The sequence below is a fragment of the Symphalangus syndactylus genome, chromosome X, assembly GCF_028878055.3.
Source record: "Symphalangus syndactylus isolate Jambi chromosome X, NHGRI_mSymSyn1-v2.1_pri, whole genome shotgun sequence".
NCBI lineage: Eukaryota > Metazoa > Chordata > Mammalia > Primates > Hylobatidae > Symphalangus > Symphalangus syndactylus.
In genome coordinates this window covers 136,733,791-136,761,599 of record NC_072447.2, presented here as the reverse complement: position 1 = coordinate 136,761,599, position 27,809 = coordinate 136,733,791, and the positions used below count along the sequence as shown (strand labels likewise).

The 27,809-nt window shown below is 39.6% G+C and overlaps 1 protein-coding gene and 1 pseudogene across 1 annotated transcript in view; one reads left to right on the top strand and one right to left on the bottom strand.

The window, feature by feature from the left end:
• GPC3 (glypican 3) overlaps positions 1-27,809 on the top strand; it is a 468,130-nt gene that overhangs the window by 202,234 nt on the left and 238,087 nt on the right.
• On the bottom strand, positions 22,145-24,640 carry LOC129475835 (small ribosomal subunit protein uS2-like; annotated as a pseudogene).

Here is a 27,809-nt window from a genome sequence, read left to right as displayed (position 1 = left end):
TGTTTAGTCCATTCTATTCAAAACTTCTTTGTGTTGGAGGGAAAGGGCTAGTTGAATTCCTAGGGGTTCTTCACTACTTGTTCAGTGTTCCTCCTTTCTAGAACCAACGCCTGATTGCTAGAAGTAAAGACCTCCTACGACAATGGGGAAAAAAATCCTAAAAGTTAATCATTGCTTCATATAATCATGGGCCTTGGCATAGGCCCCCCAGAACCTAACTAGCATCCAGGACTGTTTCCTTTAGATGGCTGTTGCTAATGAGCGAGAGGGAAAAAATATACCTTCCGATATCAGGTTAATGATAAACAATTGTGTCAGACTCCTCATTCCTTTGCCATTGATAAATGTTAGAGGCTCTAATCTGCTCTTTCTGGATATGATTTCTTGAGGCTTGAATAGTATCATGGACCAGGGATTAGAGTGGCCCAAGTTTTTTAAGATTTAGGAAATCCTATAGAAATAGAATTGTGTTGAGAACCTATTGCTTTGTGATTATTTTCTATTACTATAAATAGTATTAAGTGTCATGTTATTATCCATCAAACCTAAGAAAGGAATGAAATACCCACAGAAACCTGTGATAATTTCCTTGTTTTTGTTCACCTACCAGACCAACTATGTGTGCAGTTATAAAATACTTGACTTTGAACTTTTTATTAGGGAAGATAGATGTTTGACTGTGTTGCAGAATTTTGCTCCTTAGTTCAGTTAAAAATCTGGGTTCTTGTCACATGACCAGGAAAATTTAGGCACGCAGACACATTGAAGGGTGAGTAGATCAGGATTTTATTGGGTGAAAAGGAAAAAAAAAGAAAAAAAAATACTCAGCAAAATGAGATGGAGTCCTGCTAACAGGCCCCCGACCTCACAGATCAAATCCCAGGCCACCACACAGGAACTGAAGAAGCCAGGCTCTTCCCCTGCATAAGCTACAATTCCCCATGGCTCCACTCACTTCTCCCAGTGCGTATGTCAGGCTCCAGTCTGCTGTGGGCATGCCCAGACAAGCCCTGGGCAAGTTCCCTCATCTGCACAAAAGCATCTAATATACACTTGTGGGGCAGGTCAGAGATTCTCCGGGGACCCCTTTTTATCCGCCTAGGCATTTGGCTATCTCAATTGTGTTTAAAAACCCTATCTAGGTTCTTTCTTTCTTCTTTTCTTTTCTTTTCTTTCGACGGAGTTTCACTCTTGTCACCCAGGCTGGAGTGCAATGGTGCTATCTCGGCTCACTGCAACCTCCGCCTCCTGGATTCAAGCACTTCTCCTGCCTCGGCCTCCTGAGTAGCTGGGATTACAGGCGCCTGCCACCACGCCCAGCTAATTTTTTTCGTATTTTTAGTAGAGATAGGTTTCGCCATGTTGGCCAGGCTGGTCTCGAACTCCCGACCTCAGGTGATCCACCCACCTCGGCCTCCCAATGTGTTGGGATTACAGGCGTGAGCCACTGCACCCAGCCTCACTTTATAAAATATATATTCTTTATTTTGACAGGATTATGTTTAAGGTAGCTTTTGATGAGAGACATTTATCTTTTCTAGATCTTTTGTCTCTGGTGATTTGTTGTAAATTTTTATAAATCAAAGGTCTTATTGATCTATAGGTTTTATATTATACTGTGCATGAATAGCTATTGCTCTATTACTGAAGAAACTGCCATATAGTCAGGGTAAAACATTGATTTTCATGGACTGTAGTATTCTTTGCAGAAACAATACGTTGAACTTTAATTTCCTGAGAATGTCAACTTGCCTTGCCCGTCAAGAAATTAATCTGTGGCTAGAGCTTACTGATATAGCAGTCTCACCTACTTGATTAGACATCATGTCATTTTATTACATCGATATCTTTCAGAGGCATTGCCAATACTTGTATTCAGAATCCCATCTTTCCTTTTGATGAGGTGCACTTAGCTCCAATAAGTAAGCAATGAGTAAGTGCAAAAACCAGTACCTGGCACACAATAGGCATTCAAGTTTAGATATAATTTGTTGAGATCTTACTAATGCCTGGCATAGTACCAAGCTATTTATCTGTATCTATATTTATATTAGTACCTGTCTGTCTATCTACCTACTTATCTGTCTCTCATTTAGTCCTCAAAATCCTGTGAGATAGGTACTATCATTTCCCTTTTACAGGTGAGAAACTGAGGCTGAGAGGTCATATAACTTCCCCATAGTCACACACACCATAACCTGCAAAAAGTAGTAGAGCTAGGGCTTGGAACCTGGTTTACCTGACACTCTAGTCTACTCAGGTATACTGCTTTTCACAAACAGTCTGGAACTGGCTTTGAGATACTCAGATCTGCCCTGCTTCTGACAAACAGCAAAGAAGACCCCTCACTTCCCCAACCAAAAGAGAAAGAGAGAATCAGACCTGGGGTAAAAGTCTGTGCTCAAGCAGTGCTATCTGTCAGCAGCTATATACATCCACAAGTAAAGCCCCCTAAGGAAGTTTCTTCCCAGAAAGTTCCCATCCTGGTTTATTCAAAGACCTGAATTTTAAGTGGGACCACCTCAGCATTTCTACTGATCTGTTTCCTGCAGGGGGTAAAAAACACACACACAAATAAATAAAAAACAAAACCCTATGCAAAAAGAAGTGACTGTCCAGAATAGGCAAATCCATAGAGAAGGAAAGGAGAGTAGTGGTTGCCTAGGGCCGGGGGGAGGAAAGAGGAAATGGAGAGTGACTGTTAACTGTACACAGGCCTTCTTTTGGAAGTGATGAAAATGTTCTGGAATCAGATGGTGGTGATGGTTGCACATCTTTGTGAATATGTCAAAACCAATGAATTGGACACTTTAAAGGAGTGAATTTTATGATATACAAATTATATGTCAGTTTTTAAAGAAATGAATGATCATGCCCCTCTTCTAACAATGGCAATTTCCTTACATTCTCTGTGTTACAAACAGTCTGCTGTTAAAGGGGAGCGGTCCTAGAAATGGAATGTCTGCTTAAAGCGTCCATGTCCTTGGGGGTTCGTAGTGCTCTGGGATGCCATTTGTGGCCTATGACCTTTGACTAAAGAACAGTGGTAACTTTGAAATCAGCTCTGCCGAGGAGCTGGTCAGTGTGGGCTCCTAGATTCCAGAGGGGATTTTCAATTCCCTGATTACAAATTTCCTAGGAAAGTAGGAGACCCAGTTTGGGTTTCTGCCTCCCTGCATGATACTCAGGTAAAGGCTGGGGTTTTTCCCCTTTAGGAGAAATGTGAATAGTTAAAGTGTAACTTCTGCAAATAACTTGATTTATCTTGAAGTGCAGCAATTTGCCACACGTGCGTTTTTCAGAAAGCACTAATCAATTCCAGGTCAGAATCATTTAAAGCGCCCCACAAATTGATAGTGAGGTCTTAAAAAGGCACAGCAGCTTTGGAACGTTAAATTTACTTGCTGTAAATTTGGAATAAGAACATAAAGAATCACTTTCCAGCAAGATGATGAAAATTCATCATGTTCATTATGTGTTTCTTTAGAAGCACACTACATTAATTTTCCAGCTCAACTAAGTGGAGGAAGTAAGGTTTCTCGTTACTAAAGAGTTGCTCTGATGTTTAGAGAGGCGGTCCAGTTTCATTAATGAATCCAATCTGGTCTGACTTGAGATACTGTTTAATGTGTCCCCAAAACTCGAATATGGATAAGTGTCATACAAACCAACATCAGGTTTTCTCCTTTTAAAACAATGGCCAGAAGGTATTTATAAAACTTAGTTTTGTTTTCCAAGGATTCAAATGCAATAGCTTGCATTCAGCTCTTGATTTTTTCATGTTAATGAGGGAGAGCAATGGTATGGCTCCTCTGAAAATAGTGTCTCTTTGCATTTGACTCTGAAGGATGTGTCAGAATGAAAGAAAGGAAAATAAGTCCCACTGGTCAGCACCTGCTCCTGGAAGCCCTCTTCAGACATTTGTCCCACTCTAGGGCATGCTGGAGAATGGTAACATCACCTCTCAGCCCAAAGGGGCTTTTGCTAGCTAGGGGGAAAGCAAAAAGTGTCTTCCTGTTTAAAAGCCTTCTTGCTCAGCTGCAGGCCAGCATGGAGAAGTGAAAGGAGAAGCAAGGCAATCAAGTGCGTCACCATCAAGTGTCCTGTCACCTACTTTGTTTAACTTGGCTAATAAGAACATGAAAGCAAGGTCGTTTGCCCGAGGATACCTGAGATATACAGGCCCATCTTTCTAGGCCCTGTAAAACACACTTTCCATCTCATCTTAAAGAACCTCAAAAAGCTTTGCAAACTACACGGTGGTCTAGAATTGCTTGACACCTCCTGAAATGCAACCTATGTTGTGACTGGTAGCGGCTGTTAAATAGCTCCTAGAAACTCTGCCCAGAAGTTCAGATGAGGGATGGGGAGGTAGTACTTTGGGTTGTTGTGGTTCCAGCACCTCCAGGCCTTGGATCCCTAGCTCTCTGTTTGGCCTCTATCTGCTTGGGCTCTCCTGACCAAGCTGAGTTCTAGGACACCTGAACCTTGGACATCTTTTTTGGCCTGATATCTGTTGTGATCACACATCCCTCTCTGTCCACCCCCTGCCTACTGACCCCTTGACATCTACCCAACTCTGCTGGCCTAATGAGCTCTCAGAATTGGCCCCTGCTAACCTGTCTTCTTGCTGCCTGAGTCAAAAGCTTTGGCAGCCTGTTTGCATAGATGTAATACCTATTCTTGTGGCAGATCTCTATCTGTAACCATGGGAACTAGGCACAGACATTTATATGATAAGCATCCAGTCTAAATCTCTGGTCATCTCTTGTTTGTCAATGCTAGTGGAGAGGAGTAGAGACATAGGTAATCTGATAGAGTGGGTGATCCAAAATTCATTTGTACTTGAAGTTGAAATGGACATACACACTTCATCAGGCAGCCATATATAAAGAGACTGCTCTGAGTCTGGTTCTGACTTCTGTTTTATAGTAAGGTGCTAGGAACAGAGAAGGAAGGGGACATGGGAAAAATGAAAAGAGCAAGAGGAAGGGAAAAAGGACAGAAAGGGGATGGAAATATAGAATAGGAAATGTGAAGAGACACACTGAGACGTGAGTGCTTCTTTGAGTTAAAACAGGTGGAGTGCTGAGTGCTTCCAAAGGTAACTGGCTTGCTCTGTTGGCCTTGTCTTTTCCTCGTGTTCCGTAAAAGCTAACCTCAGATTTACATTTCTATCACAGAGTTTCAGGCTTGATTACTCTAACAAGTGCTTCTCAGATAGTCACCTTTCTATTATGCTTTCTGTAGAGATGAAATTTAGCAACTGATAATAATTACAGTGAAAGTCTCAGTCCCCAGCAGAGAATGTGAGTTTGCAGGGTAGTCACAAATGATGTTGCTTTGGTGCTGGGCCAGGGATTTAGGGTTAGCACTCTGTCTCCCACAGAGGAGATGGAAGGGAATGCCTGGGATCTTCAATAAGTAGATTCCCTCTGGTAGCATTCAGAGCTGTTACTTCTCAGAGCAATTGCTAGTTTGGGAATGGGCTCTCTGATGAGTCACTGTGGTCTGCATGATTTGTAGAGGTCTTTGCAAATGGCAGTGCTTCCAATCCAAAAGAAGTTATGAATTTCTGTCCTTAGAAGTGCTGGGAAGATTAAAGCCCCAGGAACCCAAAATAAGCTGTTGAGGGCATAATAGAGATTGGATTTCACACCAGATAGTAAGTTTCTTCAGGAAAGGAATCATGCCCAATTCTCTTTCAGGTTCCTGACACCCTTAGTACGGTGTCTGGCACAGAGCGGGCACTCACTGAACACAGGAGTAGAGGCTAAACAAGGAAGAGTAGGAGTGGAGACTAAAGGGTAGCTTTGGCCATTGCAACTGCAGACCTTGTGCAGTTCCCTGACTTCCAATTTGCCTCTTCCCCACCTTCCCACTAGGCATGCTTACACCTAGTTTCTGCTTCATCAGCCTTGTCCAAGGCTTTCAGGAAAAGAAGTCTGCTCTAATGTACCCCTTCTGCCAAACTATCTGGAGTTCACCTTTGCAAAGGGAAGTCAATCCATGAAGATAGTGTTGCAAGTTGTTTTCTCAGTTTGTAGAAAAAGTGCTTTATTGGTCTTCTGACAGACTGGCCTTAAAGTCATTCCATAGAGTCTCCAGTTGCTGCATTTTGAGCCCCGACACCTGGCTCAGCTCTAGCCTCTGTTATCCTGGCTGTGTAGCCTGCCAGCTGTGACAGTCATCATATGGCCTGGTCTCTCACTCTTCCTGCCTCAGGATTGACTAATGTGGCAGAAAAACACTCCCATTACATTTTTGTGGATGAGGCAGACAAGTGGATTTACTTTTGAAGTGAAGGAAATGAGACTGAGATTTCCTTCTAGCGTGTGTTGCCGGAGAACTCTTCATCAGTGAGGCAGTTGGGAAAGAAAATATAGAGCTACCTTTATAGATACAGAGGATCGAGTCAGAGAGAAAAATAATAAAAGAAATACAGAATTTAAAAGAAACAAAATGCAAGGGTCTAATAGGGGAGGAAATACAATATCCTACGTACTGAGAACATCATTTCTGAAATAATTTTCAATAAGTCGGTGAAAGCAGTGCAATTCCACAAGGCTTGGGATATGAGAAAAATAAAATAAATATATTTGGAATAAGCCATCATGGAGAAAGGTCTCTGATGAGTTGCTATTCACTCTGACCAGACTATAATGATACTAAACAGAAATCCTTTGGCACCTCCTATTTGCAAGTTTTTATTGAGGTACTCAAGATCATCATTCTCTTTCCCTTTGGGATAACAGCATCCCAAGCAGACTGTACAGGGTTTGATCCAGGAGGTGATGTTGCCCATTGATCTCCTTTTACACTACTAGCAATAGAGCCTGCTTCATTCCTAAGCTAGGCACCACATTTCTGAAGGGTGGCTGTCACTGAGACTGCAGGTCCAGCCCTGTGAAAGCAAGTTGATAGGTAATTATATGTTCCCATGAATTACTTTCAGAACTGGGTAATTATTGTGAAACTGACCAGCTGGAACTCACAATTAGCTCAGGTCCAGGCTTCCCAGGCCACCAGTCATTACCTTTGAGTCAGGGTAATCTGGGACACAAATCGTTTAATGTTATAAGACAGGAAAACATTTAAAATGAGGAATGGCTAGGCCCTCTAGAAAACTAAAATCTGTTATTAAAACAAAGTGTAAAAGAAAATATTATACCTTTAAAGAAGTCTCTCTGTTAGAGGCACAAGGAAGAAAAGGGATACTCTGAAATAGTTTTGGCAAGGAAAATTTCAAAATTTAATATAACTTAAAAATATTCCTTAGGATTAAAGATAAATGAGCTGTAATATTGAATGGTTAGGAAGCTATAACCATTTTTTCTAGCTTCCAAATAGCTTTCTCTCTAATCCCACGTTTATAAGAACAAAAACATTTTGTGACTCTTCATAGCTTACAAGATCAAACCTAAACCTCCTAGCATGGCGTCTAGGTCATTTCCCAGCCTGGCCCCAGCCTGCTTTCAGCCTCTGCTTCCATATGGACCCCATAACCATTTCATTTCATCCATCCATATGGCATTTATAGAAAGGTGCCATGTGCAAGATACTTCTAGGTGTTTTGTGATCTAACGCCACATTACTCCACCTTGGTGGGGACTTTATTAGTTCACCATGCTCCTATTTGGGCCCCATTTAAAACAATTATGAGGTGGTGAGTGCCTAGGCAAGGATTGTAGCCATGGCTTGGGGGTGGGAATAGTCAGGGAGGACCAGGATGTGGTAGGAGAGGGGAGAAAAACTTTGAATAACAAAAATGATGGATATGATCCACCCTCTGTTTTTTTTTTTTAATCTCAGTGATTTTCCAAACTCCTATGAATCATCTAAACCCATGCAAGATAAAATTGGCTAAGCAAGGTGTTATATACTAACACAATGGAATGAACATCTCATAGCTACATGAGAATGTGGATATGAAATAATGCTATTAATAACAATGAACACTGATTGAGCTTATTATATGCCAGGCACTGTTCTAATCATTTTGTATATATTTTATCATGTAACCCTGACAGCAGCCCTCTTAGGGCAGGTACTATTATTATCCCGATTTTACAGATAGAGAACCCAAAGTACAGGAAGGTTAAGTGACTGGCCCAAGGTCACACAACTAGCATGTGGAGGAACCAGGATTGGAAAGATTGTATTCTGGTTCCAGAGTTCATGTTCTTAACTACTATATTATAACTGTCTCTGTACAGGAAAAAGAACATAAAAAGTATATAAGCATAGCTACCCACATATAAATACCTTGTTAAAGACAATTTGCAGTGATGCAAATGATTGCATTTAATGTTAGATTCATTCTTCTGTAAAGAAGCCTAAATTCATAAGAAAAGGAAAAGAGTGAGAATAGTTTAGTGTCATGGGGGTCAAGGGAAAGCAATTTAGGAAGGAAAGTGTCAATGGTGTTAAATGTTAACTGAGCCAGGAATTAAGTTAATAACTTCAAGCAAGTCACTTAGCTTCCTTAGTAATTGTTTCCTCATCAGTAAAATTTTCTATTGCTTTACAGCTGCCTTTTGAAGATTAATGAGATGATGTTAATAAAGTCCTTGTGATTTCCTTTGATAATACTTTCTCAAAATTGCAGACCATATTTTTAGAGGGTAAAAAAACACTAAAGGCAGAAAATATGTAAATTTTTCAAGTGTTATGCGATAATCTAAAGTGTTTCATGTCCTTCACCTCTGGTTGGGGTAGCAACATAACCCCAAATGTCTTGGTATTTGAAGGGAAGAATCAGCCACGGGCCCTGTACTGTTATTATATTCAAACCAAGCTCTCAGAGTCATCCAGGTAGTCCCAGGTCAAGAAGACAAACTGATATTCCCAGTTGAGTGTCTCTTGCATGTCTTTGGCTATCATGTTTAACTAAATCTGAAGTAACCTTTTACATTTTTGCCAAGAGGGAGATCATGATAATGCTATAATAGACTTTATGTTCATCTTGGCCAGACCTAACAGTACTTGAAAACTATCTCAAATTCCCAGTTGTTTATAATGTCTAATAATCACATTGCTGTTTTAATTCGTGTCAGTTGCTCAGTGGGTCCATTACTAATTTTGTTTCCAAAATATTTATCTATAATGCAAAAATTCTTTGTGAGAATCTATTCTGATGGTTACATGTAAGTAACAACTCAACTATAAACAACTAAAGAAGGGGGCTGTCTGAGGGGCCAGGTTCTTTCTCTTTTATTGCTTCTTTTCCAGTCTGCTTTTGACTTTTTGGTTTGCCTTCTACAGTCTTCATAAAGAAAGGGTAACAAGCAGTTCAGATAGCTCAAGTAACCATCCCAATATAATTCTCTCAAGCTCCAATGCATTGCTGAAATGTTCAAGTCTCTCCTGCTTTTGACCCATGTAATTTTGGGGGGAAAAATCATAAATCTTCAGTAATGTGTGTCACCACAAGATGACTGTCTTCAGTAGTGTGCAACCCTTTTTAAAGCAGGGGTTTGAGCAAGTTCAACAGATAGGCCATTTGTGTTTTTTACAAAACAGGGTTTTATTGCTAATTGACTTTATAACTTGTTCTTGTTCAAGGCAGTTCTAACATATTTCTTCCAGGAGGAGACAAAGTTGGATGATGGAAAGAACAAAAGACCGGGGCTCATGAGGCTTGGGTTTTAATTCCTGCCTTGTCAGTTTCCTCATCTGTGAATTGACGAGCTTTGATCATCAGAGTGCCCAGACTTGGCTCTGCATCAGATTTGCCTGGGGAGCTTGTTAAAATAAAGATTCTTGTGACCAATGCCTAGAAACTCTGAATTGACAGTTCTATGATAGGGCCTAAGAATCTGTATATTTAACAAGCACCCCAGGAGATTCTGACATAACAGATTTGCAGACCAACAATAGCTAGAAGTCATTGACTTAGATTACTTCTAAGGCCTTTCAGATTTCAACATATGTAATTCTAGTATCAAAGATTTCTAATCTAAACAACAGATGAAAATAAACAGAACTGAGATAAGAGGAAATGTATATTAATAGTTTCATGCTGGGCTCTTGTATTCTGAAACCAGAATTTGGGGTATCAGGCACAACTAGAAGATGTTGGCAAGGTTGTGGGTCCAGCAAGTGTGCTGGAGTCAGAGGTCAGACTTCTAACTTGTGAAAAGGAGGTGGGTACCATGAAGTCATAATTTCACATCAAGAATTTGGGCTCCAGAGGTCCAGGGAAGATAAGCAGGCATAAATAGGAACAGAAGCCTACCATACAGGAATTGCTTGAGACTTAGAATTAAAGTAAAAAGAGAATAAAGAGGGGGTGGAGACCAAGAGAGGAGTGGAGAAAGAGCGGTTGAAACCAGGAGAATAAGAATAAGATCTCTGTTCTTGGAATACCTGTGGTCCATGCATTAAGAAAGAAACAATGTCTTTGGGAGGTCGAGGCGGGCAGATCATGAAGACAGGATTTTGAGACCAGCCTGGCCAACATAGTGAAACCCCATCTCTACTAAAAATACAAAAAAAAAATAGCTGGGCGTGGTGGTGGGCACCTGTAATCCCAGCTACTTGGGAGGCTGAGGCAGGAGAATCGCTTGAACCCGGGAGGTGGAGGTTGCAGTGAGCTGAGTTTGCGCCACTGCACTCCAGCGTGGGCGACAGTGTGAGACTCCATCTCAAAAAAAAAAAAAAAAAAAGAAAGAAAAAAGAAGAAAAAGAAAGGACGTGACTACTTTCTTGCTGTACTAATTTCTGAGTATACTCATTGCTATAAGAGAATGAGAGCAAAGTTCGTGGACTGTGATTGGAACAGTCTCTTAGGTCATAAGGTATTGGGGAGGCACCTGACCTAGTATTCTTCTGACCTTTGGATTATCACTGTCAGGGCTATGGGAAATGGCTGTGACTGGAAAGGAATAATAGCCAGTGTGAGCAAAGACAGGAAGATGGAGGTGGGTCTTAAGGAGCCTGAGATGTCCAGCTCAAATGACTCAGAAAATTGATAACAATGAATAATAAACAATAGTTAAGGATCTTGGCATCAGTGGCTGCATTTAATGGAGAGGCTCTTCACTTGATTTTCCACATACAGCCATGACCTGTATAGGTAGGTACATTTTGCCACTTCAGTTGAAAGTGAATAAAAATATGGGCATCACAGTTTGATGGTCTCGAATACTAGCAATAGGCCTCACTGTGGATCTATGCGTAGACGAGATAGACCAAGTAGTGCTGGAAAAGGGGTCTGTGAAGGGCTGAGACGGGGATTGTTTTGTCATTCTTGGGAAGGCCAGGAGGGGGCGCCAGTCATTTGGTTGATACCCTATAATCTGTGTAATGAGATTCTTTGAGAATGTATTTTGATCAGAAATAGCAATGAATTTAGTTAACAATATCTCCTCAGTTTTCTGCTATATATATTATTAGAAAGATATATTTAGAGTAGATAAACTATAAAAATAACTCCATAATTACAACCCTAGAAGTTTAATATGTCACAGACTGGAAAAGGCTTCTTTGATTTGATAGAAAGAGTGTGTTTGACCATTGTTCACTGTGCTCACGTGTTGATATTTGCTATGCACACCACAGTTTTTCCTTTCTGGGAGGCTTTTTATTTTCCATTAACTTTGCAGTCTTACCACTTCCACTGATAACTTTTTAAAATAGTTTTGGGTATGCACCTTTCTTTAAACCCATGCCCCTTTTAATTTTTTATTTTGAAATAAATATAGACTTAATGTTGTGATTATTAGATATCATGAATTATGCTTATGATTCTCAGAGATGGCCAGAGGTGTCTTCTTCATGGGTTACATTTTCAAAGTGATGCTCTCAATTCTGCCAAAGTCCCTCATGTAGTGAATTGTTTATGTCCAATCCTGTAATTTCCTTGTCAATATGCACATCTTTTGCTGTGTTGGGGAAAGACTATGTAATTACTGACCCTGGCACGATACCAATTTTTACAATCTTATGCTGAAATAGATTTTTCTGACAATTAGGGCAGTTAGACAGGCTAGACAGAGTGCACGATCTTGGGCCCTAATGTTAATAAGATGGCCAGGCTATCTGCCTGTCTGTTCATATCAATCTCAACATATCTTTGAATGTATCGTTGAGACATGGAAGCAACTTACAGGGGCCTCCCCAAGACCCTGAAAATAAGGAAAATGAAATCGCTACCTAAAAGTTAAGCTAGAAAATCAACAAGCTATGGATGAGAACAGAACTATGTAAATTCACTTTGAAGAGACTGAATTACAAAAGAACAATGGAGTCGCATATTCGTTGTCTAATTTTGTGAAGTAGAAATGTATTTAAAAAAAAAAAAAAAAACGCTGGCAGCAAATTGCCAAAAAGTTAACTCATGTTGATAACAGTTGGTGGGAATATGGGTGATTATTACTTTACTTCTTTGAACTTTATTTTTTTAATTTCAAAAAAAAAAAAAAAACAGAAAAAACAAAACTGAGACAGAGACAGACTTAACGGCTGCTATGAAAAAAGGCCAGACAGTAGCCTGATTGATAGTGTTAACACAGTAGAAGAAAGAATGTGTCAATCAGGGAGTGGGGGCCATGGGCTGTCAGTCATGAAAGCAGATGAAAAGGAGAAAGTCACAGAGAAAGATAGTAACACTGATCAGTGCCCTTCTACCAAGAAAGAAACTGCCTTCTTGGGCTCTGGGCTAGGCACAGAGAAAACACAGCAAAGTGGTTATAAGTGAGATCCCAGATCCAGACTGATTAGAGTTCATATCTCAGGCCCACCACTCCCCAGCTTCATGACCCTGGGCAAGTGGTTATACCTTTCTGAGCCTCAGTTTCTGTCTATAACATGGGAATTTTAATAACGGTACTTACCATATAGGGCCATTGTGAGAATAAAAGGAGATAATTTATATATTCAGTATGGTGCCTGACATACAGTAATCTCTCAAAAAATGTTAGCTATTATTATAATATTTTATTTATAATACCCTATTTATAGAGATATATTTTAACATGATGCCATAATTAGATATTCAAAGCTTATACCTTGGGTTGACATTGCTTCCATGGTCACTAGGTGAGCTTTGGATTATATTTTGTCTTCCTATGTTATTTATCAGTAGGGAGATTATATGAGGATCTGTCACCTCATGAATTATATGTATCATTATAAATGGGTTACAAATATTATATATGTCATTGTAAATGGGTACTCTAGTGTTCAGCTTTATTCCAGCAGTCTTTGGAGGGTTTGATAGTGTGGGTTCAATCAATCTGGAACATTATCAAATTGAGTTTTGAGCCTCCAAATCCTGGGCATTTTAAAATTTTAAACATGGCCCTCTGTGAGCTCGGTTGAAGTGAATCCACCTCTGAGGGCCAGAATCCAGACCTAATGAGGTTTCCTAGCAGCCAATCTGCCAGCATCCTTCCGCCAATTAACTCTCTCTGTTTCTACACAAAATTGTACGGGATAAAACCAGAAACTCATTTCATATTTTCTGTGTATGTTTGCTTGAGTCCTATGCTTTGTGCATGTCCTATATGAGTTTATACAGTACCTTAGTAAGATACTACATTATATTGTTACTGGAGTTGATGTGTAATATCAGCCAACTAATAACTATGGAGAAATAGCACAGAATTATGGAATTACAATGCTTGAAGGGAACTTAACACTCAGGTAGTCCTATCTCCCTGAAGGCCAGAGAGGAAAAATGACCTATCCAGGATGGCAGGTGGTTTATTTGAGACAGCACTATACTCATATAAAAGCATAAAAATTCTTCTGAATTACTCATCAAAGCAGAGATAAAGGACTGAAAGAACGTATCAAAAACCCAAAACAGAACCCAAAGATGAAGGGTCCACCTCATTATTATTCTGCCACATGGAAAATATTCCATGGCTGGAGTCCTTCACTCTGCTCTTTTATGTTCACCTTATTGGCTTTTTCCTTCGTTCTGATATTTTTCCTGGAGAAATAACTGTCACTAGTGTTCAAGAGCTGACTCTTCATGAACTAGGTCAAATTAAAACATGGTTCTGCTCCTTTTCCAAGACACTTTGTTCATCCTAAAATGCTTTTCTTTCTTCTTTTTCCTTAAAAGGGGACTGCCTTCTACATAGTGCTCCCATTTTATTTGCATTTCCCTCTCAATTTTCAGTTAGTTCAATTACTTATTTATTGAGTCCCTTTCTTTGTCTAGTTTTGTGCTTCTTTGTCAATTGGTACTGTTCTTCACATTTGGTATGCAGGCCACCTGGACTCTGCCTTCATGACTAACTCATACACTCTTTTAATAAAAATTTTCATGGTGAAACCACATCTCTACTAAAAATGCAATGATTAGCTGGGCGTGGTGGTGGGCACCTGTAATCCTAGTGGGAGGCTGAGGTGGGAGAATCTCTTGAACTCAGGAGGTGGAGGTTGCAGTGAGCCGAGATTGCGCCATTGCACTCCAGCCTGGGCAAGAAGAGCGAAACTCCATCTCAAAATAATAATAATAATAATAATAATAATAATAATAATAATAATAATTTTCCACCCCCTTTTTGTTATGTGAAATTTCAGTAACAGTGAATATGCCACTTCAAACTGCCTTCCTCTTTCCTTCTCCAAGGATAATGTCTAGTCTCCCATATCAGGCATTAGAGAGGAATGCTTCAGAGCTCATTTTGAATTCCAGCTCTGCACCACTTACTAGTTGTGTGGCTTTGAGGAAATTGCTTCTGCTCCCTGAGCCTCAGTTTTCTCACCTATGAAGTGGAAATAATCATAATAATTAAATAATAATGTAATTAATTAATAAAATGTAAGGGGCACTTGGAATAGTGCCTAGTCCAGCTGATATTAGTTCTTGTTACTATTGTCATCATTGTTCTTGTTACTGTTATTTAGTCATCATTATAAAACTGGTGTTCTGACATCACGTTAACCGTGATACTCAACCCAGGTTGTCAATATCAGCACTGTCTGCAGTAATGCCATGGCATTCTTAGGACAAAATAAACTTTCATTTTAATTTAATGAAAAAGGAGCATACAACATTTTTAGGGGGTGGGGTATGATGATACCATCAACCCAAATGAGCTGATGAAAGAGACATGATTCCAGGGAGGTTGGGACCTATCATGGTGAATGTATTTACCTGGTTGCTTGTCGGGAGCAGAGCTTTCTCCATGTTGGATGTGCTGGCATGATGCACCACACCAGCACCTTTGTTTATGATCAATAGTGACATATGTCTGCTCAAATAAATTAACATTCTTGTCTGGCCCAACTCATTTTGAGAAAACAGATTTGCAAGCCAGTGTGTAAGCTGACCCATATAACCCCTTAGCTTAAAAAAAATGTACTGTATACCATTGTAGTTTTACTCTAACAAGCATTGAGCGATGGCAGGCAAACTTTTCTTTAGTTTTTTTCTTTTTATGGCTACATCGACTGACTTCTACCTGGCGTTCTTTGAGAGGCATGTGGAAAGGAGACTGAAAACTAAATACAGGAGAAGGAAAGGGACACAGGGAAAAGAGACATATTGGAATTTGTCAGCGTCTCTGAATACTGGTGTCTTGTTCTATAGTAAAACCTCAGATCTGAGCAATTCTGAAGAGCTTAAACACAGCATAGGAATGGAGCAAGCTAATTATGGGTCTATTACAGGGGCGATTTGAACATCATTTACATTAGTATTCCAATGACACATTGACATAATGGCATGCCAAGACCACACAGCACTAATATTTCCTTCTTCCCTCTCCGCCCAGAGAATTTATAGCCTAAGGAGAATATAATAGGAAACAATTTACTTCTCTAGTTTGGTTTTGGTCATTCCGGGCCAGAGTCATAGACTGTAGTGACTTCCACATACAGACTTGGGAAAGTGACAAACTTGAATTTTAATTCATCTATTTGTGGTGTGTTTCAAACCTAAACAATACCATTTTGAGGGGTTTGGCCTCATCTTTCTTTCCTTAAACAAATAGAATTTTCAGTGATGTCAACTTCACTATTCTAGACCCCATGAGATGGAATTTAGTGTTTGGGTCAGGCTAGTGAGGTCAGCTGAGGAGACACAGTGCAATTGTGCCGTGTCTTCCTTTGCACTGGAATTGGGGATGCCTCCAGGCCCACACAGAGGGGCCCCCAGGCATGTTTAAGGAAAGTGCTAAGCAACAGGATCAGATGACCTCATTAGGGAAAGTGACTGTAACTTGTATTTTAGAGATTTTGTTTAAAATGCCCAATCTCAAATTCAGCCTTTTCCAGGCACGTTGCCAAATTACAGCAATGGACCATTTTTCAAATGTCCATTTAAAATAAGCTGTCTTGAATGTAGCACTGTGACAAAAGATCCTTTTGGCAGAAAGCCACTTTAGACATCAGATTACTCCAAGCATTATCTTAAAATAGTGCCCGGGCTTTTAAGTAATTCAGGTGCCGTTTCCTTTGAACCCAGAAAATGTCAGTGTACCTGGAGCAGACATAGATGGGGCAGGCCTGGCCAACAGCTGGATTTCCTTTTCCACAGATGGATTGAGCCCTCATAGTGTATACTGTCCCTTGTCCATCTGTCCGAATGGAGTTATCTTCCTCCGATTCACTCCTTCCCCCCATTCCCTCCCAGATTTAAATGGGGGTGAGAGATGGGGGAGTTACGAGGAAAGAAACTTATTGTGAGATACTGAGGGTGAAACTCCTAGAAGAAAATAGAAGAACAATCCTGCTACGAGGTGGATTCTGTGCTTGCTCTTCCCTTTTTATCTGGAATAGCAATTGGGAGGTAGTGACAAGGGCTGCCAGAGGTTTGCTAAAGAGAGTTCTGAAATAATAGGTTTTGGTCTTGTGCAAATAAAGACCTGTAGTTTGTTAGGAGCTTGGGGACAAATGGTAGCAAATGGACAAATGGCCCCATCTCTGATCCTGCAAGTCACTGAGGTAGCAGTGGGTGGCTTGCTTTCTGTTTCTAGCTCAGGACTTGGGACTTTCTAGGAGATTCTAACATTGCATGTGAACCTTGCCAGAGGTGCTCGGACAACACAAAATGGAGAAGCTGAATCAAGCATTTATACTTGTGGGAGTGGTTGCTTGTCTTTCTGACCATACCCTCTCTTCTTCCAGATTAATTCTAGGATTACTTTCATTGCTGGCTCTCCATTTTTATAACTTCTTACTAAACTGGCTTCCACATTTTGTTAAAATAATCAAAGTATTCAAGAATGTTCAGAAGGTCCAATTTCATTAGGTCATCTGGTCCTTAATCATGAACCTCACATGTGATTTTTTTTTTTTTTGACAGGGTCTCCCTCTGTCACCTAGGCTGGAGTGCAATGGTGGGAACATGGCTCACTGCAGCCTTGACCTCCTGGGCTCAAGCAGTCCCCCTGCCTCAGCCTCCTGTGTAGCTAGGACCCCAGGCATGCACCACCAAGCCTGGCTAATTTTTTGATGTTTTGTAGAGCCAGAGTCTCACTATGTTGTCCAGAGGCTGGTCTCAAACTCCTAGGCTCAAGTGATCCTCTCGCCTTGGCCTCCCAAAGTGCTGGGATTACTGGCATGCGGCACTGCACCCAACTGTGATTGTTTTATAGTACAATACAGGCAGCTCTTGTGGCTAAGTCACTGCTTTATGGAGAAAGGTTTCTTAAGCCAGGCACCCTGCATGTATGCTCTTACATGCAGGGTATCTGGCATTTCGTATACAGAACTGTTATTTGTATGTCCTTTATATATTTGAATCTTAATAAATCTTGTCCCTTTTAAAAACAAATCCAGTTAAGCTTTGAATAAAAAAGATGTTTCTCTAACTCATTTCTTCGACTTTGCACTAGGCTTTTAGGCTCTTCAGATAGTTGCTGAAGTCCCTAACAACTGTTGTAGACCAGAACTAAGGTGGTGGCTAAGCCTCAGAATTTAGCTGGTTTGGTGCAAATAGGTACCAAGTAATATTTTATTTAGGCCTACATAGATTAGATGACCTGCCTCCTAGATCACACTGGTATTATAGTATTTTTTCCAGTTTATTGAGGTGTAATTGACATACAAAAAGCTGTACATATTTAATGTGTGCAATTTGATGAATTTGGAGATAAGTATATACCCTTGAAGCCTTCATCGTAATCAGTGCCATAAACATATCCATCTTCTCCAAGAGTTTCCTCCCATCCTCTTAATTTATTATTTTCTTTGTGATAAGAACACTTGACATAAGATCTATGCTCTTGGCAAAATTTTAAATTTATACAGTATCATTGACTATAGGCACTATTCTGTATGGTAAATCTCTAGGGCTTCATCTTGTGTAACTGAAACTTTGTACCCATTGAATGATGATACCTCTCTGTTTTGCCCTCACCCAGGCTCTGAAAACCACCATTCCTCTCTCTGCTTTGATGAGTTTGACTATTTAAGATTCTTCAGATAAGTAGTATCATGTAGTATTTGTCCTTCTGTGTCTTGCTTATTTCATTTAGCATAATGTCCTCCAGGTTTATCCATGTTTTTGCAATCAGCAGGATGTTCTTCTTTTAGAAGACTGAGTAATAGTCCATTGTGTGTATATGTGAGTGTGCATGTGTATGTGTGTGTGCATATGTGCATGTAACATTTTCTTTTCCTTCTTTCTTTTTTTTTTTTTTTTTTTTGAGACAGTGTCTTGCTCTGTCACCCAGGCTGGAGTGCAGTGGCGCAGTCTCGGCTCACTGCAGCCTCTGCCTCCCGGGTTCCAGTGATTCTCCTGCCTCAGCCTCCTGGGTAGCTGGGATTACAGGTGCATGCCACCACACCTGGCTAGTTTTTGTATTTTTAGTAGAGACAGGGTTTCACCATGTTGGTCAGGCCAGTCTCGAACTCCTGACCTCAGGTGATCCACCCACCTCGGCCTCCCAAAGTGTTGGGATTACAGGTGTGAGCCACTACGCCCGGCTGTAACATTTTCTTTGTCCGTTCATCCGTCAAGGGACACTTAGGTTGTTATCTGTGTCTTGGCTATTATGAATAATGCTGCAGTGAACATGGGAGTGTGGGTATCTCTTTTTCTACTGCCTCCCTCCATTTTAGATGTCAGTAGAACTGGCTCTTTATCCAAAAATTAAGGAGGGGAGAAGGGGGTACAGTGGGGTGTGAAGGAGGAGAGACATCATAGGTAGTGTTCAGGTATGTATATACTCTAGTTTTGGATACATGACAATAATTTTCTTTTTAAGCAAAGGCAATGTCAAAAAAATGTTGCAAAGACCTGCTGGAAAAAGGAGAAAAGTTTTGCTTCATGAAAAGGTCCATGGAGTCAATCTTTACTTACTCTTGAGTTCTTCCCGGAGAGTGAATTCTTTACTTGGGGTGCTTGATGCTCAGTAAATTGTGAAACTCTTCCCCCTCTGCATGTAGGCATTAGAGACTTTTGGAGATGCATCCAGAATTTATCAAACTCTGCAGCAATCAAATAATAATGATAAATTACATGGTTGCTTTAGTGCCTTGATGGTCTTGTAAGACAACTGGGGGAAACAGACTAACATGCCCAGCTAGACCAGGAACTTCATTAGAGCAACACGGCTATTTTCCTACCAGCTGACTTATTTTGTCAGGTTATAACCTTAATCCTGGAGATTTACCCCACCGCCGCCGCCACCCTATTCTCTCACACAGACTCCCTAACACACACGTACATACAACTCAGTTCTAATGTGGACACAAAAATCATTTTATAATGTTTATAGAATATAAGAGCAGTTGGCTGAAGGTGAAACATTCCTTCTTTTGGACAGGCTCAGGGGAAAGCTGCATGGTTGAACTTTGCTTGTGTGCCACCCCTGCCCACCTGCCACTGAATTTGGCTGGAGTCCCTGTGGTGGTGGTTACCTTCCTGCTAAGTCTTCACCTGCTTCTGGAGCCCACTGAGTACACCTGAGCAGCTCTCTTCCCCTGAGTTAATTATGCCAGCCTTCAAGAGTCCCGTGGCCTTCATCCTCCCTGTGTTTCGTGTGTTGGAATACCCTGCAGGAAACTGAGTCCTAAGAAACTGTCAAGATCTTGGCCCTTGAGCCTTGTTTCTGCCAGTAGCACTTTGAACAAACTGCGACTCAAGGGAGAGCCTGGCCTTTTTGCAAAGGCCAGCTTTCCAATTAAATAGCAGAGTTTTATGGTTAGAGTTGAGAGCTCTGAGGTTTCATACCTGTACCAGTAATCCCTAGGAAATGCACAATATTGACCTCTTTCACTTATTTTCTTATAATTTCCATTTCATCATGACTCTAAGGCAACATGGGTAATGCATTTCTGGGGAATTATTGTTGTTGGTAAGTAGTTGGAATCATTCAGATTTTTGCATTGTTTATCACATCTTGCCTAAGTTGTAGAGTTATTTTCCTGAAATATTTAGTAGACCCAGTGTAGCCAAACAGCTGAGGTATTAAATTTACTTAGAGTCAAACCAAAAGGAAAAGAAAAAAGAAAAATAGACAAACTACCTATATCTGGAAGCACTGTTACATAGTAATTTAGTAGGTAAGCTCTGGATTCAAACTGCTTGTATTCAAATCTTGGCTGTTCTACTTACTGTCTGTATAAGTTTTCTAAGTTACTTAACATCTCTGTGCCTCAGTTTTCTTATCTGTAAAATGAAAACAATACTATACTCACCTCATAGGGTGGTTCTGATAATTACATAAATTAATTCACATAAAATGCTTGAAACACTGCCTGGCCGATGGTAAATGCTCCAAGGATGCTAGTTCTTATTATACCTAAAGCTAATCTTGAAGTGCTCTGCAATATTTGCCCTTGAAGAAGATGGACATAATGGAAAAAATATTGGACAAATAGGAGTTCTGTGTTTCATTGCTGCCACCATCTACTACATAGCTATATGATTTGGAGCCAGTCTTAGTTTCGGTTACCTCATCTGTGAAATTGGGATAATAATGTTTCCCTTAGTGACTGTTCAAACACATGCATGCACGAGTACACATACACACATGCTCACATTCAATGATAGAGAAATAAGTTAGAACACAGATTTTTAAAATCTGAAATGGGTAATTTATGGTTTTCAAATGAGATAGGCCATCTTGTATTTATCACAGCTGGCTATAGCTGGCCATTGCAAGCCTTTAGGACCCAGGGATAAGTTGTTTGCATATTTTATTCACAGTCTAGCAGAGAGCGTACACTCAGTAAATATTAAATGGAAAAAATGTATTTACACAAGTGCGATCAATCTAATGAGACAGCAAAAATGTCTCAAAAATGGTCTTTAAGTAGTTTTTTAGCAAGTGGTTAATGTTGCTGACTTTACCTAATGTCAGGGGCCTATGATAATTTAGGTCCCAAACAAGTTGAAATTTATATTGGACACATCTTTAGAGACTGTGGTATGAGTCACCAAGGGAAGCAATAGCCCAAGCCTTTGGGGCTTGGGATTGCTTATCTCAGATCTACCTTATCATTAACAAGAGAGTAGACAGTGAGTCTTATGGCTCTCTATCTGTAAAGAGTCAAAAGAAAATTGTTACAATGAGTGCTCAGTTAGTACTTGTTAAGTATATGAATGATTAAGGCTTTGGGAGGGGGTATGTGTTTAAATGTTAAGCCAATTCATGTGGGAGGGGGTATGTGTTTAAATGTTAAGCCAATTAATGATACTTCTCATTAATGAAGGAAAGGAGGGCTGGAATGCACCTTCCAATAACAATGGGGAAGAGGAGTCTGTTGCTTTTGTAATCACTGAAGCTTTGGCTGTAAAGCACTTGCAGAAATGAAAAGTGCTATGGAAATCTTTAATAACAGTTACAGACACAATGCTCTCAATAACAATGGTTGCATACACTACTGGCAATTGACCTTTCTTAGGATATTAATTTAGTGTCTAAGTGGTTTAAGAGGGAAAGAAGAGCATATAAGAGCAAGGCTATGTAAAATGCACACATTAATTGTCCTAATAATAACACAAAACGTCCCCTAGATGTTCGGCTCTTTCTTTTCATGACTACAGGATATTTAAAAGAAACACAGGTTTTTTATTAGATAAAGGCACTACCGGAATGTTTGCATTTAAGCCTTTAAGTGCAGCTATTCCTTCTTTAAGGTGCAGAATCTTTCATTCATACTTACTCAAAAGCCTATTTTTATTTTCCTAAGCTGTGGTTAGTAATAGTAAGTGCTTGAGAGAAGAAACTCCTTAGCCTTGATTTGTGGAATTACGGTCATACACTATTAAAAAAATTCACAAGTTGAGAAAACAATAGCCAGACGTAGAATATATGTTAGTGATTTTTTCTGGTCTAGCTAAGATATAATCCATTCTTCGAATGGCTGTTTGGAGTAATCCGTGTCCTCTCCTCATAAACTCTTTGGAGAATGACCTTTTTTAGAAAAGAAAAGCTTTTAATTAAATAGAATGATTTGGTGAGTCCTGGGGGCCTTGTAACTACTCAGTATGTGAATTATTGGAAGAACTGTAGTAGAACTTTACTTCTTTGGGTACCATCAAGCTTTCTTTTGTAAAGAATGAACTAAAAAATCTAAGAATGTGATCCTGATACTTCTTTGTAGGTGTCATTTCTTAGCCGTGAGAATGTTGAATAAGTAACACTATTTTCCAATCAACCAGGAATTAGCTGATCCAAATGAAATCCTGGGAGACAGAGAAGAATGAAAAAAAGGCTAAGGATCATGACTTATAACAGAAATAACTCATCGAGATGACAGCACAAAAAATACTGATCCCCAACATTCTCTTACAAGAACCAGAGTTATTCTTGGTGTGTCCACAGTAAAACGGGTTTCTAAACCCCAGTGGGTTTTACAAGACAAACTGTTCTTAAAGTTTTATCTATTTAAGAAACAAGTTTTCATGTGGGGTTCTCCTACACTGTTCTGTTTAGCTACTTTCCTTCTTTTTCAAGGGTATCTTTTTCCTGAACCCAGTGTGAAACCAGACATATTCTGAGTGACGATGAAGGTAGCCTTATTAGCAACACCCTAATTTTAACATTGTTACATTTGACTCACATTTTTAAGATGTGGAAAAAGGTAAAAAAATGGAAGATTTTGGAAGGATCATATACATAGATTCAACCAAGGGCATTTTTTCTAATTTCAACTTTTATTTTAGATTCAGGAGATACATGTGCAGGCTTGTTATATAGATATATTGTGTGATGCTGAGGTTTGGAGTGTGATTGATCTCATCACCTATGTACTAAGCATAGTACCCAGTAGTTAATTTTTAAACCCCCACCCCTGTAGTTCCCAGTTTCTATTCTTGCCATCTTTATTTCCATGAGTACCCAGTGTTTAGCTCCCACTTATAATTGAGAACATGTGGTATTTGGTTTTCTGTTCCTGCATTAGTTTGCTTAGGATAATGACCTTCAGTTGCATCCATGTTGCTGCAAAGGAAATGATTTCATTCTTTTCTATGGCTGTGTAGTATTCCATGGTGTATGTGTACCACATTTTCTTTATCCAGTCCACCATTGATGGGCACCTAGGTTGGTTCCATGTCTTTGCTATTGTGAATAGTGCTGTGATGCACATGTGAGTGTATGTGTCTTTTTGGTAGAATGATTTATTTTCCTTTGGGTATATACCCAGTAATGAGATTACTAGGTTGAATGGTAGTTCAACTCTTAGTTCTTTGAGAAATCTCCAAACTGCTTTCCACAGTGTCTGAACTAATTTACATTCCCACCAACAGTGCACAGGCGTTCCCTTTTCTCTGCATCCTCACCAACATCTGTTGTTTTTTGACTTTTTTTTTTTTTTGGAAACTGATGTTTATTTTTTGTCAACCTTATTTCCATGTTGCTTAAGAGCTGATATAAGAACAGCTTAAGACTAACCAGTGGTTGCTCCTACCCATTCAGTGGCCTGAGCAGTGGCAGCGGCAGACCAGTCTTCCGTGGCAGGCTGAGCACTCCAGTCTTCAGTAGGGAACTGCTGAATAGGCACAGAGGGCACCTGCACGCCTTCAGACCAGTCTGCCACCTCAGGCTGAGTAGCAGTGAACTCAGGAGCTGGAGCAGTCCATTCACTTTGAAATTCCTCCTTCATCACAGCCTTTTCAGCAGCGGTCTGCTATTCTTTTTCAGTCTCTTCAGGATCTCTGTAGAAGTAGAGATCAGGCATGACCTCCCACGGGCGTTTGCAGGAAATGGTACCACGCGTGTGCAGAACTTCCCAAGCCAGCATCCACCACATCAGACCCACTGAGTGAGCTCCCTTGTTGTTGCATGGGATGGCAATGTTCACATAGCACAGAGGAGACTCTGTGTGACACAGAGCAATGGTGGGAAGATTAACATAAGATGCCTCTGTGAGAGGCTGGTGGTTGGCCCTGGGGTCAGTAACCACAAGAAGCTGTGGCTCCTGAAAGGCTGCCTGGATCTGGTTAGTGAAGGTTCCAGGAGTGAAGCGGCCAGCAATTGGAGTGGCTCCCATGGCAGCAGCAAACTTTAGCATGGCCCTCTGGCTAGTATTCCTGGAGGATATGACACTGACATCAGCAGGGTTTTCAATGGCAACAATGGCACGAGCTGCCAGCAGAAGATTCTCCCAGGTCCTCTTCAGATTTAGGATGTAGATGCCATCACTTTTCCTTTTATAGATGTACTGTTTCATTTAGAAGTCAAGATTGGTGCCACCTAAGTGGGTTCCTGCTGCAAGGAACTTAAGGACACCCTCCTATTTCATTTGCAGGACATCAAGGGCTCCGGACGTTGTGAAAATTTTCCTCTGAGTTAGGACAGGAATCCCCAACAACGCTGTATGGACCCCTCTGTGGGCAGTGCAGAAAGGCTGTTGTTTTTTGACTTTTTAATAATAGTCATTCTGACTGGTGTGAGATGGTATCTTATCGAAGTTTTGATTTGCATTTATCTGATGATTAGTGATGTGGAGCATTTTTTTTCGTATGTTTGTTGGCTACTTTTATGTCTTCTTTTGAGAAGTGTGTGTTCATGTATTTTGCCCGTGTTTTAACGGGGTTGTCTTTTGCTTGTTCAAATGTTTAAGGTCCTAATAGATTCTGGATATTAGACCTTTGTCGATGCATAGTTTGCGAATATTTTCTCCTACTCTGTAGGTTGTCTGTTCACTCTGCTGATAGTTTCTTTTGCTTTGCAGAAGCTCTTTAGTTTAATTAGGTCCCACTTGTCAATTTTTGTTTTTGCTGCAATGGCTTTTGAGGACTTACTCATAAATTCTTTCCCAAGGCCGGTGTCCAGAATGTCAACTTTGGTCACTGCTAGGGAAGACAGCGTTGAACTGCTAATGAGTCCCTGACAAGGTGTTTGCCATTTATAAACATAAACATTTCTATAGTTGCTACTCATACTTGTGAGAAAACATTGTTAAAATGGTATTTTTTCTTTAAGTGGTAGGTATAGCTCCTCTCCCTCCTTCTCCTTATTTATTTACCTATTTGTTTTTATCCTACTTTGTCCCCAGAAGAATTTAAAGTGCTCTACAAATATGTGCATAATAAATGTAAGATGCAATGCAACTGAAATACATAGGAACTATCAGGCAAAGGGGAATGTAAGATGGAGCCAGGTGTAAGGTTATGACACAAAGTACATAATGAAGTTTATTATGCTTGATAGAAGCAGACCATAAATCTAGCCCTAAGCTTTCTAGTAGTAAATGTGAAGAGGGCAAAATGATGAGTTACCCAAATTATGGTGTCCAGAAGGTTAAAATAAACTAGTTGTTCAGGAAAGCTAATGGTAGGTAAACGAGAAGAACTAGTTGGGCTAATGAGTTGGTCAACTGTTGCAGGCTCATACATTTTCTAGTAGTTAGAGATATTCACTTCTCATTTCTGAGGACCCTTTGAGTGAATTATTTTAATTGTTCTCTCTGATCTATAATAGCCTTTAGGGAAATATCTGTATCTATCTATTTCTCCATCTATCAAATGATATACGTAATAACCTGTGAAAAGCATATATTTCTTCTTTCTTTCACTCATTCCTCTATTCCTCATTGATGTACGTTGTATTTAGAAGCCTAGTGTGTGAAATTTAAAAAGCAAGACTGTATATATTTACAGATTGGTCATGGATCTGCACAAATAAATTGCTTATATTTAATAGCAACTTGTTTCTAAGCTTTTTCCATTCTAGTTAAATTAATGTGAAACATAAAATGCCAGAAAAATCGGACAGAAATTGGAGCAACACTTTTAGTGTCTTCTCTGTTATTTAATTTTTAAAATGTAAGGCTTTTCTTACAACCTTAACTTGCAGTTTCTATGTGGCTGATTTCTAAAAAATCATTTAATATTTAAAAATAACATTGAAATGTGTTACCTATTTGGCTGTTTTGGTCCATTAACCTTTTCCAGTGGTTTTTTTCAATTAAAATTACATTGATGCCATATGGCATCTATTGTATGTGAAAACTCCCTAACTCATGAAAGAAATGTCAAAGCAGATTGAGGGGGAAAAAGAGGGAGTGATTTAACACTCTTCAGTGGTTCTAGTCACTAGTTCCATCAAGGGCTAATTTCCAAGGTCTAGTTTTTAAAAAAAAAAAATTTTAAAGATTAATAGACCTTATTTGTTTAGAACAGTTTTGAATTTAAAGAAAAATCGAGCAGTTAGTACAGAGTTTCTGTGTACTCCTTCTTCCCTGCACAGGACTTATTCTATTATTAACATTATTAGCATTAGTTTGGTACATTTGTTATGATTAATGAACCAATATTGATACATTATTATTAACCAAAGCCCATATGTTTACATTAAGGTTCATTCTTTGTATTGCACGGTTCTATAATTTTTTACAAATGCATAATGTCTTGTATCTTTCGTTAGAATATCATACAGTATAGTTTCACCACCCTAAAATCCCATGCTTCACTTACTTTCTCATGTTCTCCTCTCCCCTCTCAAATCCCTGACAACCATTGATCTTTTTAGTGTCTCTATAGTTTTGCCTTTTCCAGAATGTCATATGGTTGGAATCATATAGTATGTAGCCTTTCAGACTAGCTTCTTTCACTTAGCAATAGACATTTAGAGTTCCGTCATGTCTGTTTGTGTCTTAATCTCTCATTTCTTTTTATTACTGAATAGTATTCCAGTGTATAGATGTACAACAGCTTATTTACCCTATTGAAGGGCATCTTGCTTGCTTCCAGTTTTAGTGATTATAAATAAAACTGCTATAAACACTAGGTTTTGTTGTAGACATGAGTTTTCAAATAAATTGGGTAACCACCAAGGGGCACAACTGCTGGATCACATGGTAAGAGTATGTTTACTTTTGTAAGAAACTGCCAAGCTGCTTTATAAAGTGGCTGTACCATTTGATTAATATTCCCTCCAGCAATGCATGAGAGTGCCTGTTGCTGTGCCTCTTTGCCATCATTTGGTGTTGTCAGTGTTATGAATTTTAGCCATTCTAATGGCTTTGTGATGGTATCTCATTGTTATTTTAATTTGCAGTTCCCTAATAACATGTGATACTGAATATCTTTTTCTAGTTTTTTTTTCCCCATCTGTATATCTTCTTTGGTGAGATGTCTGTTCAGATCTTCTGCCCATTTTTTAATTGGGTTGTTTTCTTACTGTTGAATTGCAAGTGTTCTTTGAGTGTTTTGGATACAAGGCCTTTATCAGATATGTGTTTTGCAAATATTTTCTCTTAGTCTGTGGCTTGTCTTTTCATTTTCTTGACATATGCTTTACTCTTCATTCTCTTAACATTGCAGAATGGATGTTTTTCTGCTTAGTGCCTGATAAGTCTGACTAATCAGTTTTCAACTTCATGGATTGTGCTTTTACTGTTATATCTAAAAACTTACTGCTAAACTTAAGATCAGTCACCAATAACTC